General features: G+C 35.1%; 1 long non-coding RNA gene across 1 annotated transcript; it reads right to left on the bottom strand.

Annotated features, from left to right (window-relative positions):
* Window positions 1–1,865: 1,865 nt before the first annotated feature.
* On the bottom strand, window positions 1,866–5,349 carry LOC125244775. Its single transcript, XR_007179378.1, has 6 exons — window positions 4,864–5,349; window positions 4,103–4,135; window positions 3,858–3,998; window positions 3,608–3,757; window positions 3,407–3,515; window positions 1,866–3,283 (listed from the first exon to the last, which is right to left on the bottom strand). It is a non-coding gene; the product is annotated as an uncharacterized LOC125244775 (long non-coding RNA).
* Between the last annotated feature and the right edge of the window lie 5,658 nt (window positions 5,350–11,007).

An 11,007-nucleotide genomic window follows, 5' to 3' on the forward strand; every position in this document is an offset into this window, starting at 1 on the left:
CTAGACTTGCTTTCTTTTTCTGAGATAAACAATGTCATTAGGACACTCCTTCACACAGAGTGAAATTAGGCAGCTCCTGAATAATGAGATTTTCTGAGGGAATTTGTGCATCACTTTATCTTTATATCTACCTGATTCCATTTTCTGATTTTTTAAACTTTCAGAGCTTTTGCATATGTAGTTTCCCCTAAAACATCAGATAAACACTGCTCAGGGGAAACAATGGTGAATTCAAACTCCTTTATTGATTTTGTGTTTAAATTGACCTTGTTGAAAGTGTTTAGAAAGCCGTTGATTATTTTGATAGACTGACGATGGTGTATTGTATCTTCAATGCAAATAAGTTGCTGTCTCTGTTTGGCGTCTAATTGCTTCGGGAGGTAAACAGCATGCTTGAGTGGACGGAGAGTGAGGTGAAGCATGAATATCAATCTCTCACATCAGTGTCATCAAATGACTTTTACAGAGTTGAAGTGCCCTAATTAGCTGCTAGCCCCCAGTGGCCCTCCTCTGATGGCACAGGTCTCTGAGATGTACTAATGGATATCAGCAGGTGCGCTTAGGTCTGAATAATGCATTATTCTGCACATGCAAGCTTGTCACTTACTTCAGCATGTGAGATTATGTTCTGTGTAGGTCTGTGTCAAAAGCATAACTGTGATGGTTTTACTGATGGAGGGGATGTTATTGCAGTTTCTTTCTGGCTATGTCTGGAATGGCATACTATAACTCTTACTGCAGTGTGTAGTATATAGGCTGCATTTAGAGACCTACTAAACTCCTTTGGGGTCAAACAAAATGTCACCAGACCCACTCACCGTCTTAATCATACACTAGATTTAATTATATCACATGGAACCAATCCTAACGATATAGAAATTCTACTGCAAAGTGATGTCACTGATCACTACCTTGTAACATGCATACTGCAGTGCATACTGCTGATTTTTGCCATATTACGCCGCGTTATCGATTAGGTAGAACAATTCTCCTGACAAATATAGATAAATTCACAAATAACCTGCCTGATTTGTCTCAGCTGCTCAGTTTACCCAAACACACAAATGAACTTGAGGATATGACTAGCAGTATGTGCACCATTTTCTTTAGTACATTAGATACTGTTGAACCCATCAGTCGGTGACACCCAAGACACCCAAGATGTCCGTGTAACCCCGACATCTTGGCCAAGTTTGCCCATTGGCCTATGTCCATAGTTAGTTAGTTAGTTAGTTTTTATTTGACAAGCCTTTATAAAAATTGTACAAAATAAGTATCCCATACACCATAAAAAACTGTCGAGGATAAAACACAATAAAGCCACTGGCTTATTTCCATTGCGGCCCTCGATGTTAATATAAAGAATAGAGGCTACATACAGAAGTAACAGAGCAACAGTATCTCCCAATCAACTTAAAAAACATATAAAATAAAAATACATTCACTTATGACAATAGACACGCCACAAAGCAAGCTAGCTTATATCACCAAACAACCATCTTTTTACCAAACTTTTAAATCTCCCAAAATCTTTTACTCCCTTTAATGACGCTGATAATTTATTCCATTCAATAGCACTAAATATTTAACCCCAAAAATGAAAACTTATGTAATTCAATTGCATATACAATTTCCATCCATTTTAATCACATAAATCCAATGTAAAAAAGCTAACTTTTACTTAAGCTTCCCCATCATGTTCAGTTGACTTGAATTAATTAAATAAAGGTTATGTTAACTGATGAACTGCAATTTAAGCTTGTGTAATACATAAAACTTACTCTTTTAATATAACTTATTCTTACTTGCTTTATATAACTACCTTAAATTAATTTATTTATATTAAATAAATGGTCAAACACATGTTACATTCATAAAAATTTATTGTCTCAATTGCTGCAGGAATAATAAGAAACATCCAATCTGACAAAAAATAGAACATAATGCAGTATTTCACAAGTTAAGACAACAGTTTACAGCAGTTTTGTGCTTTCTCCGAAACTAACACAATGGTTATGGCTCCTTGTTTGACTTTTTAGTTTTAAGTCTGAGTGCCAAAAAGTTCATAGATCAACAAGGAACCAAATTTCAACATCAAGCATTATTTTCATATATTTAAGGTAACATTGCGATCTCTCTGCATAGTATGGTAGTCAGTTTGTGCTTTTGCTTGTCTGAAACTTGAAACATAACAGTAAATGGTTACATTCCTTGTAAATGTGTAAAAAAAAACAAAAAACAATCAGGACACTTGGGGAAAAAAGAAAAGCAATCTGAGGAATTATATTTGACTTTACATATAACAGGTTTTCTGTTATCTGTCACATTTCAGCATTTAGACATTCAGCAGCCCAAGTGTCCTACTCACAAGTTAACTTCCTGGACAAGGAATAGCACAAGGGCTAACATCTCTGTTAAAGGGTTAGTTCACCCAAAAATTTAATTTCTTTCATTAATTACTCACCCTAATTTTGCTCCAAACCCCTAAGACCTTGATTAATCTTCAGAACACAAATTAAGATATTATGTGTGTACAACGTCAACTGCGTAGGAGACTGACATAGAAGGAAAGAGAGTCGTTTTTTTTTTTTTGCACTCAAATAGTATTCTTGTCACTTCATAACATTAAGGTTGAACCACTGCAGTCACATTGACTATTTTAACAATGCCTTTACTACCTTTCTGGGTCTTGAAAGTGGTAGTTGTGTTGCAGTCTATCTGAGGTCAGATAGCTCACGGATTTCATCAAAAATAACCTACTTTGTGTTTCAAAGATGAACAAAGGTCTTACGGGTGTGGAACGACATGAGGGTGAGTAATTAATGACAGAAATTTCATTTTTAGGTGAATTAACCCTTTAAAAATATCAGAGTTAGAGGAAGCCATAAGGTGCATTAGATGTAGTCTCTTGATTTGAGTTAGTGTCATTGGTTCATAGTGTCATCGATCATAGTCTTCAATTCAATGTTTCTTAGGTTTCAAAGTTTCTAAGTCCTTCCAGTGGATCGAAACATCTATGTGATGTCCTAAAATCTAAATTCATCAGTACCTTCTGGAAGAATTCAAAAGTGAATTTGAGACTCGGAGCATAGCTTGATTGCGTAGATCAATCCAAACAGCAAACAGCATCCAAAGGAAAAACTCCTAAGTGTTGTAGTAGTTTTAAACCCTCTGTTGCTACACCAACATCCACTGGCTCATCCTCAGCGCTTTCTTTAAGGGTCACAAAATGGCCCAGAGTAGTCTCAGAAATTCCTCCATCAGTTCCTTCAGGATTGCAGTCCTAAGCAAGTAAATGAATGAATGAATAAATATAACACCTTGTTTAGTTTCACTGAAATATTGGCAGCACACAGCATTATACTATATGTGTAGGTCATTACAAAAAAATATATACAGTACAAACCTGGAATTCTGGAAGAATTCTGGAGAACTGGAAGTGTTGTAATGTCCCCATTGAGATACACACACAGACTCTTTATAACACAGTCTCATTTGAAGTGTATATCTTCGCACTGAAAAATATGACACAATATTAAAAACAGTGAATGATTATAGTTCAATCTTTGTAATTAGTTCCAAAGAACGGTAACGCAATTTACCACACCTTGTCTGCAACTGCAATGTGTGTGATATCTTTTGTCCAGAAGCTCCTTTGCTGCTGAAAACTTTAATTTGATTAACAGTGTATCTGTCCAGCTGCTATGAACGTTGACAGAAGTGGCACAGTCGTTATCCGCATTAATTCCGCTTTTATCTGAGAGGAAAAAAGGAAGAAGGAAGAGATGGAGGCCTACTGTAGAGGAAACTATAGTAATTTACAAAAAAAATCTAATGTAAATAACAAAAACACTTACTTAATTTACTGTGAACAGGTTGACTGAATCTCTCCTCAAAATGTCCAAGTTTAATCTTAGAATGTTTCAGTTACTTAAACATATTGGATACTTCTGTGATGCTTCTTCCACACACTTTACGTTTCCACAAAACTCACATATCTGAAAGTCAAAAAACAGAAAATCGACATCAACAATTTTACAAAGAAATGAAACGAGTAAATTTTAGTTTTAATACAAGAAATATGAAAAAATATTACACATACCATAATTGAGTTATTGTCCCACTGATGAGGTTTCTGAAATAGTAAAGATGACATACACTTTATTATTATTATTTATATATTTTTAATGAAATTACGACTTGAAAAGAATTCATGTTCCCTTTCATGGACACGACTTTTAACAGGATTTTTTTTTTTTTTTTTTAGTTTATATACAGTTGAATGACAAACACACTCTGTCAATGTTTTGGTATATTTCAAAACTATATTTCAAGCAAAGTAAAATGCACATCGAGATAACAAAGCAGGTATTTATATATATAACTTACTTGTAAAAGTACACAGTCAGTTGAATACATATCTCGAAATGATCAAATTTACAAATACGTGGAAGACAATATAATAGATAGATAACGTATTCATTAACGTAGATAACGTATAAGTTACAATAATGAAGTGTGTTTGAGCAACGTTTTGGCTTATTTGCAAAGCAAAACGTTAGCAAAGAACGCTGAAATGACGAATCTGTTATTAAAAAAATAATTATAATAATAACTCGTAATCTATCTAAATGGGAATATGATGCACGGTGCACCGTCAAGTCGACAGCATAACGTTATCTTAAAATGAGCACAGTTACATATATTACTCCTTTTACAGATGAGAAGACCTAAAATAAAAGTTAATAACGGTCAATTCGCTTTAGCAAAAATGCGCCTTCACGCTAAAACTAAGAAAACAAGATAGAATAAACATAAAAATGGTTATTGTTTAAGTTTAAATCATTAATAAACATATCTTACCTTGTAAAACATCCACATCTATTCATCCAAATCCTCCTTTTCGCTGAGTCAGACAGTAGATCGCCATTGCGCCTTCAGATGTTGTTTTTTGAACTCAGACTTCAGTGAGCATGCGCAACACTTGCATTTGCGCCTTATGGCAACAAATTAAGTATAGTTTATGTAATTTGATCAGGTTGGTCTTGTATCCATTTCATTCATATTGTATAAAAGTAATTTGGAGTAATAATAGGTATTTTTATTAGTTTTTAAATATGTTTTATTAGATTTTTTTGCTTAATTTCAAATAGTGGCAAGAATCATTTTTTTGAGTGTATATAGAAAAGTATTCTTCCCTACCAAACTTTTCAATTTGTATGGACAAATATTAAAATTTCTACCCCTAGTACCATAGGAATGCTGTTGTCTCACCATGTAAAAATAATTTTCTAAATAACTTGGAACTACATTATTAACAATTTTATGAGTCATACCCAATTTTAAAAAAAGCACCCTTTTTTCCACAGTCAATAAACCCAACTCCTTAAATGATTCACTATACAAGTGTGTTCGTGAATGCACTTTTAAAATAATTCTAACTAATTTATTTTGAGCCTTTTGCAATTTATCTTTCATACCTTGAGAACAACTACTGTACCAGAAGGAGGTAGCATAATCAAAATGGGGCTGAATCAAGGCTCCTGCCAACAATTTTAAGGACTGAACATCCAATAAGTCAGCTTGCCTAGCTAAAAACTTAAATTTTACCACATATTTTTGTAAATACCTTTCTAGCCATAAGATCACCTGATAATTTATTATCTATTAAACAACCCAAATAGTTTACTACATTTTTTGCCTCTATTTCCATATTGTTAATCTTAATGAAAAAAGTACCATCCTTATTCAATTTCCTTTTAGATGCAAAGAGAATGGCCTCAGTTTTGCCTGCATGTAGGGAAAGCTTATTATCTAAAAACCATTTGGACATCTCTTGTAACTGTGAATTCATTATTTCCTCTAAGACCCCCTTATCATGATGAAACACTAAAACTGCTGCATCATCAGCATAAAGAAAAAGTTCCTCTGAACATGCTACTTTAAGGTCATTTATATATAAAAGAAAAAATAAGGGACCTAATATACTTCCTTGAGGAACTCCACAATTAATAAATAAAGGACTAGATAATATACCCTTAATATCAACCCTCTGACTTCATCAAGGTAGGACTGAACCCACCTGAGGGATTTCTCATCAAACCCAACAGCCTTTAACTTGTACATTAAAATTTTATGGTCTACGGTATCAAATGCCTTCTGAAGGTCCAACATAACCATCCCACAATATTTTCCATTGTCAACCGCTTTCCTTATTTTATCTGTCATATATAATAAACAAGTTTCTGTTGAATGTAAAGGCCTAAACCCAGACTGTAAATCGTACAAGATATTACTTTTACGAATATAACTTTCAATCTGGTCATAAATAAGTCTTTCCATAATCTTAGACACCACACCTAAGACAGAAATAGGCCTATAATTAGCCATATTTAACTTACAACCCTTTTTTATATAATGGTATAACTCTAGCACTTTTAAACTCTCTTGGTATTTTACCTTGCTGAACTGATAAGTTTAAAATGTAGCATATGCACACGTATCAGGATAATCAATAAACTTGGGAATGTTCAGAACGCTTTTAGCATGCTGGACTGGGTTATAAAACCATCTCGGCTCCGCATAGTCTGCCATAAGATAAGCCCACTTGACACTTTTGTGGACAAGCGATGGTAAACAGTAAAGTCCAACTTCCTCTCTTTGGTGACTTCAAAAGGAGCACCCCCCCCCTCAGAGACTGACCAGATCCACATTCCAACACCCCACACACACAGGAACACACAAAAGCACACACACAGGCACATACAGAAACACACAATCATACATTTTTAACTGTATATGTGAACTACCACTATGCTGGAATATATATATATGATATATTTTAGAGCCTATGCATGTTTCCTAGTGTTTAAATGAGTGTATTTGTGCTAGTGTGCATTTTAACGATATAATTTTGTCTGTAAACCATAACTTGGTTTCTATGCCTTTCTGACCTATCGAGTTTGATCTCGTTTCAAAGCTCCGGACTCGAGCTATTCATTGAGACATGTCACAAAACGGACAAATGCATTTTTCTATGTGTTTAATGATCCTGTGAAGAACCCACTCCATCTCGAATTCCGATCTGATGGGCAGTAAGTATGCAAATTCAGCTAGGAGACCAAACAAAGCAACTTTGCCGCCAAATAGTGCTGCGCCTCTATTGGCTGCTACAATTCAGGAGGTGTGTTAGCTTGGGTTTCCATAAAGACAACGACACACACCTTCGCTCTCTCTGGTCTCTTCGCGCTGCTCTTCTTCTTCTCCTTTGTCTCCCGACTGACTCACGAGCACCTCGTGCACGGACGCCTCAGGTGACCGCGCTTCCCAACCACGCGCGCAGTTCGGGAGGACCACTTCTTTAGACTCTCTCTCTCTCTCTTCGGCTAAGTTACTTAAGCTTAAACCTCTTTTGAAAACCCCGCCGGAGAAACCCTCTCTGAAAGGACCAACCCAGCCAGGCGCATTGAAACTGCTACACACGGACTTGAACCAATAAGCAAGTATTATCATTTATCTGAATTTGTCTAAACTGATTTCTGTGCTGGCTCTCTCTCTCTCAAAAGGGTTTACGTTAACTGTGTAATTTGCCATCCTTTGATCATCTTTCTTTCCATGTCTTTTCTTCATTCTCACTCGTGTATATATATGTGTATACTTCTGTATATATTTTTGACGTATAATCTCGGTAGCCGTAGCTGCATATATTAAACACATAATTCATGCTCGATTGTTCTGTTGTTCTTTCAACTGAAGACCAGGTCACTTTAACGTTTTTCGATCGCTTTATGCTTTAGTTATTTTCATGGCCAGGAAATAACTCTGTTTATAATATTCTGTGAGGGACTTAGTTTGCTGGACAAACGAACAGTTTCTCTAGATAATTATTAAACCAGAACTAATCATATATGTAATTGATTATAATTCGTTGTAATTGATTCACAATATATGTTTAATTCCCCGTTGGGTTGATATATGAATCATAATTTATTAATAACCTGAATTATTATATTCATATTTCATCCATAAATTAATTAATAACTGTACGAACCGCTACATTCGTTACAAAAATATATGATACATAAGGAGCAGTTACTCTAGCGGAATCCCTAAAAAATTTAGCCGAAATATTATCAATCCCAGGAGCCTTATTTATTTTTAATTTGTTTATACATTTAAAAACGTCACTTTCAGTAATTGATCTCAACTTAAAGGAATCCTGAATAATTCCACGCTGCCAATAAAAAGACTGCACTTGCTTTTCATTATAAATATCAGGTCTTCCTGGAAGATAATTATATAATTTACTAGCTAATGATATAAAATACTGATTAAAAATGTCAGCAACTTCTTTTGGATTAGAAATTAAATTCTCCTCCACCTTTATATTAAATTTTGAAGACTTCATATTTACCGCATTTGAATAACCTAAATTCTTTAACACTCCCCAAAGCTTTTTTGGTTCATGTCTATTTTCATTTATCTTATCCTTAAAATAATTTCTTTTTGCTTCTCTTATCATATCCCTAACCTCATTTCTTCTTAATTTATAAAGCTCAAAACTACTAACTTCCAAATCATTCTTATACTTCTTAAAACAGTCATTCCTTAATTTCAGCCGACCTAATATTTCATTAGAGATCCAAGGTTCTGATCGTTGTTTAACTCTTACTTTCTTAACAGGAGCTACCCTATCTAAAACCTGACAAAATAATTCCTTAAAACACACCCAAGCTTTATCAACATCCTTACAACCCAATACATATGACCAATCAACCTTTCCCAATTCCTCACAAAATAAATCATGGCTTCCTAATCATCCTCATATACTGATTGGCCTGTCACTCTGTCTCCTCTCCACCAATAAGCTGGTGTGTGGTGGGCGTTCTGGCACAATATGGCTGCCGTCACATCATCCAGGTGGATGCTGCACATTGGTGGTGGTTGAAGAGATTCCCCCTTCCATATGTAAAGCGCTTTGAGTACCCAGAAAAGTGCTATATAAATGTAAGGAATTATTATTAAAATTATTTTTATTATATTAAAATTACACTGTTATTCAGGGACAGGCATTAAGGTGGTTTAGGTCGTACCTATCAGACCGTCACAATTTTGTCTATTTAAACGGGGAAAAATCTAAGATAACGTTAGTAAATTATGGAGTGCCGCAAGGATTTGTGTTAGGCCCTCTGCTATTTTCAATATATATGCTGCCACTAGGTAATATTATAAGAAAACATGGAATTAGTTTTCACTGCTATGCCGATGATACTCAGTTACATATTTCATCATGACCAGATGAAATCCAAATTGACAGAGTGTTAAAGAAGTAAAACATTGGATGACCAGTAATTTTCCTTAAATTAAATTCAAATAAGACTGAGGTACTCACTGGACCAAAAACTTGTACATAGAATTTCTTAGACTACAATCTGCAAAGAACTATGAAGGAAGGAAGGAAGGAAGGAAGGAAGGAAGGGTATTGAGATCAACAAGCAGTTTTCCAGCAGAATAGATCACACACTGACCAGATCGCAATGCACTGCATCATAGTTGAACAATCCCTGGAGTGGAATTCCTCCTTGTATATCAACTTTGTCGACTATGAAAAGGCATTTGACAGGTTGGATTGAGAGACCCTTTGGAGGCTCCATCGACACTATGGTTAACCTGATTAGAAAATCTTGGATTTCAAGGAGAGCAACTCACCAACAGCTTCCAGGTGAAAACAGAAGTTAGACAAGAATGCCTGTTGTCACCCTTCCTGTTTCTTTTTGCCATTGACTGAATCATGAAGGAATTCACTACAGTGAAGGAACAGAATTCAGTGGACCTTGTGAATCCGACTTTGCTGACGACCTTGTACTTCTCTCCCACAATAAACAGCAGAAGCAAGAGAAGACTGGCCTCAATGTTAACAGAGATAAGACTCCTCTCACTCAGGCCACACTTCAGGCAGACATTACAGATCTCTGTGAACATCTAGGCATAAAAACAATTTCGTCCTCTAGGCTATCTCTACCTTAAATAGCTAGCACACAATTACCTGTTTTTATAATTCATAATTCAGTACTCTTATGGCGTTTTTGACACCTGAGTATTAGGTAATAAACACATACATGTAAATACATATTTTTATTTATACAACAGTTGTATATACAACATGATGCACATATATGTATGTTTTGACCTTGGTGTATATTACTTTATCGTTTTTTAATTTTTTTTTTTATTCTTATTTTTCTGAATCTTACTTATTTAAATGTTATTTATATTCTCTTGTATATTTATATATACGTATGCACCAATGTATGTATGAATGTACTGTATATAACCAGAAATCAACAAGCTCCTGAAAATCACAACAAATTCCAAATAAAGCTCATTCTGATTCTGATTTTCTCGAATATTGCATGACTGCAAAATGTGACAAAGGGTTCCCCCACATTTCATTTAATTTCCTACTGTATTGGAGAGAAATGTAGTAGCATGATAATATGCCAAATTGAAGTCATATGGACTATTTTAACGATGTCTTTACTTCCTTTCTGGGCCTTGAAAGTGGTAATTAAATTGCTGTCTACAGAGGGGTCAGAGAGCTCTCAGATTTCATTTAATCTGTGTTCCAAAGATGAACAAATGGGTTTGGAATGACATGAGGGTGAGTAACTAATGACAGAATTTTCATTTTTGGGTGAACTAACCCTTTAAGGTATCTATGCTGTTGAATGTCAAAATAACTCCAATATCATACACAGGAGTTGTGTAGGATGGGGTTAAATTAAACGCGTTATGCTGTGATGTCACAATCGTGTTGCGTTGTTGTCTATAGATTTGCCTGAAGTGCCTGATATTGAGTAGACTTGCTCCCTCTGTCAAAATCAAGGGGTTGAGGGTCTGTCCAAATAAACTTCCCTTGCCATTTGGCAAAATGAAGTTGAACGCACTTCAAAATGGTGGTGGGGATTCCCCCGAGAGGAAGTTCTTAGGGAAGTTTGTGAGTGTAAA

Source organism: Megalobrama amblycephala, linkage group LG14 (genome assembly GCF_018812025.1).
Source record: "Megalobrama amblycephala isolate DHTTF-2021 linkage group LG14, ASM1881202v1, whole genome shotgun sequence".
In the NCBI taxonomy this organism is placed as follows: Eukaryota; Metazoa; Chordata; class Actinopteri; order Cypriniformes; family Xenocyprididae; genus Megalobrama; species Megalobrama amblycephala.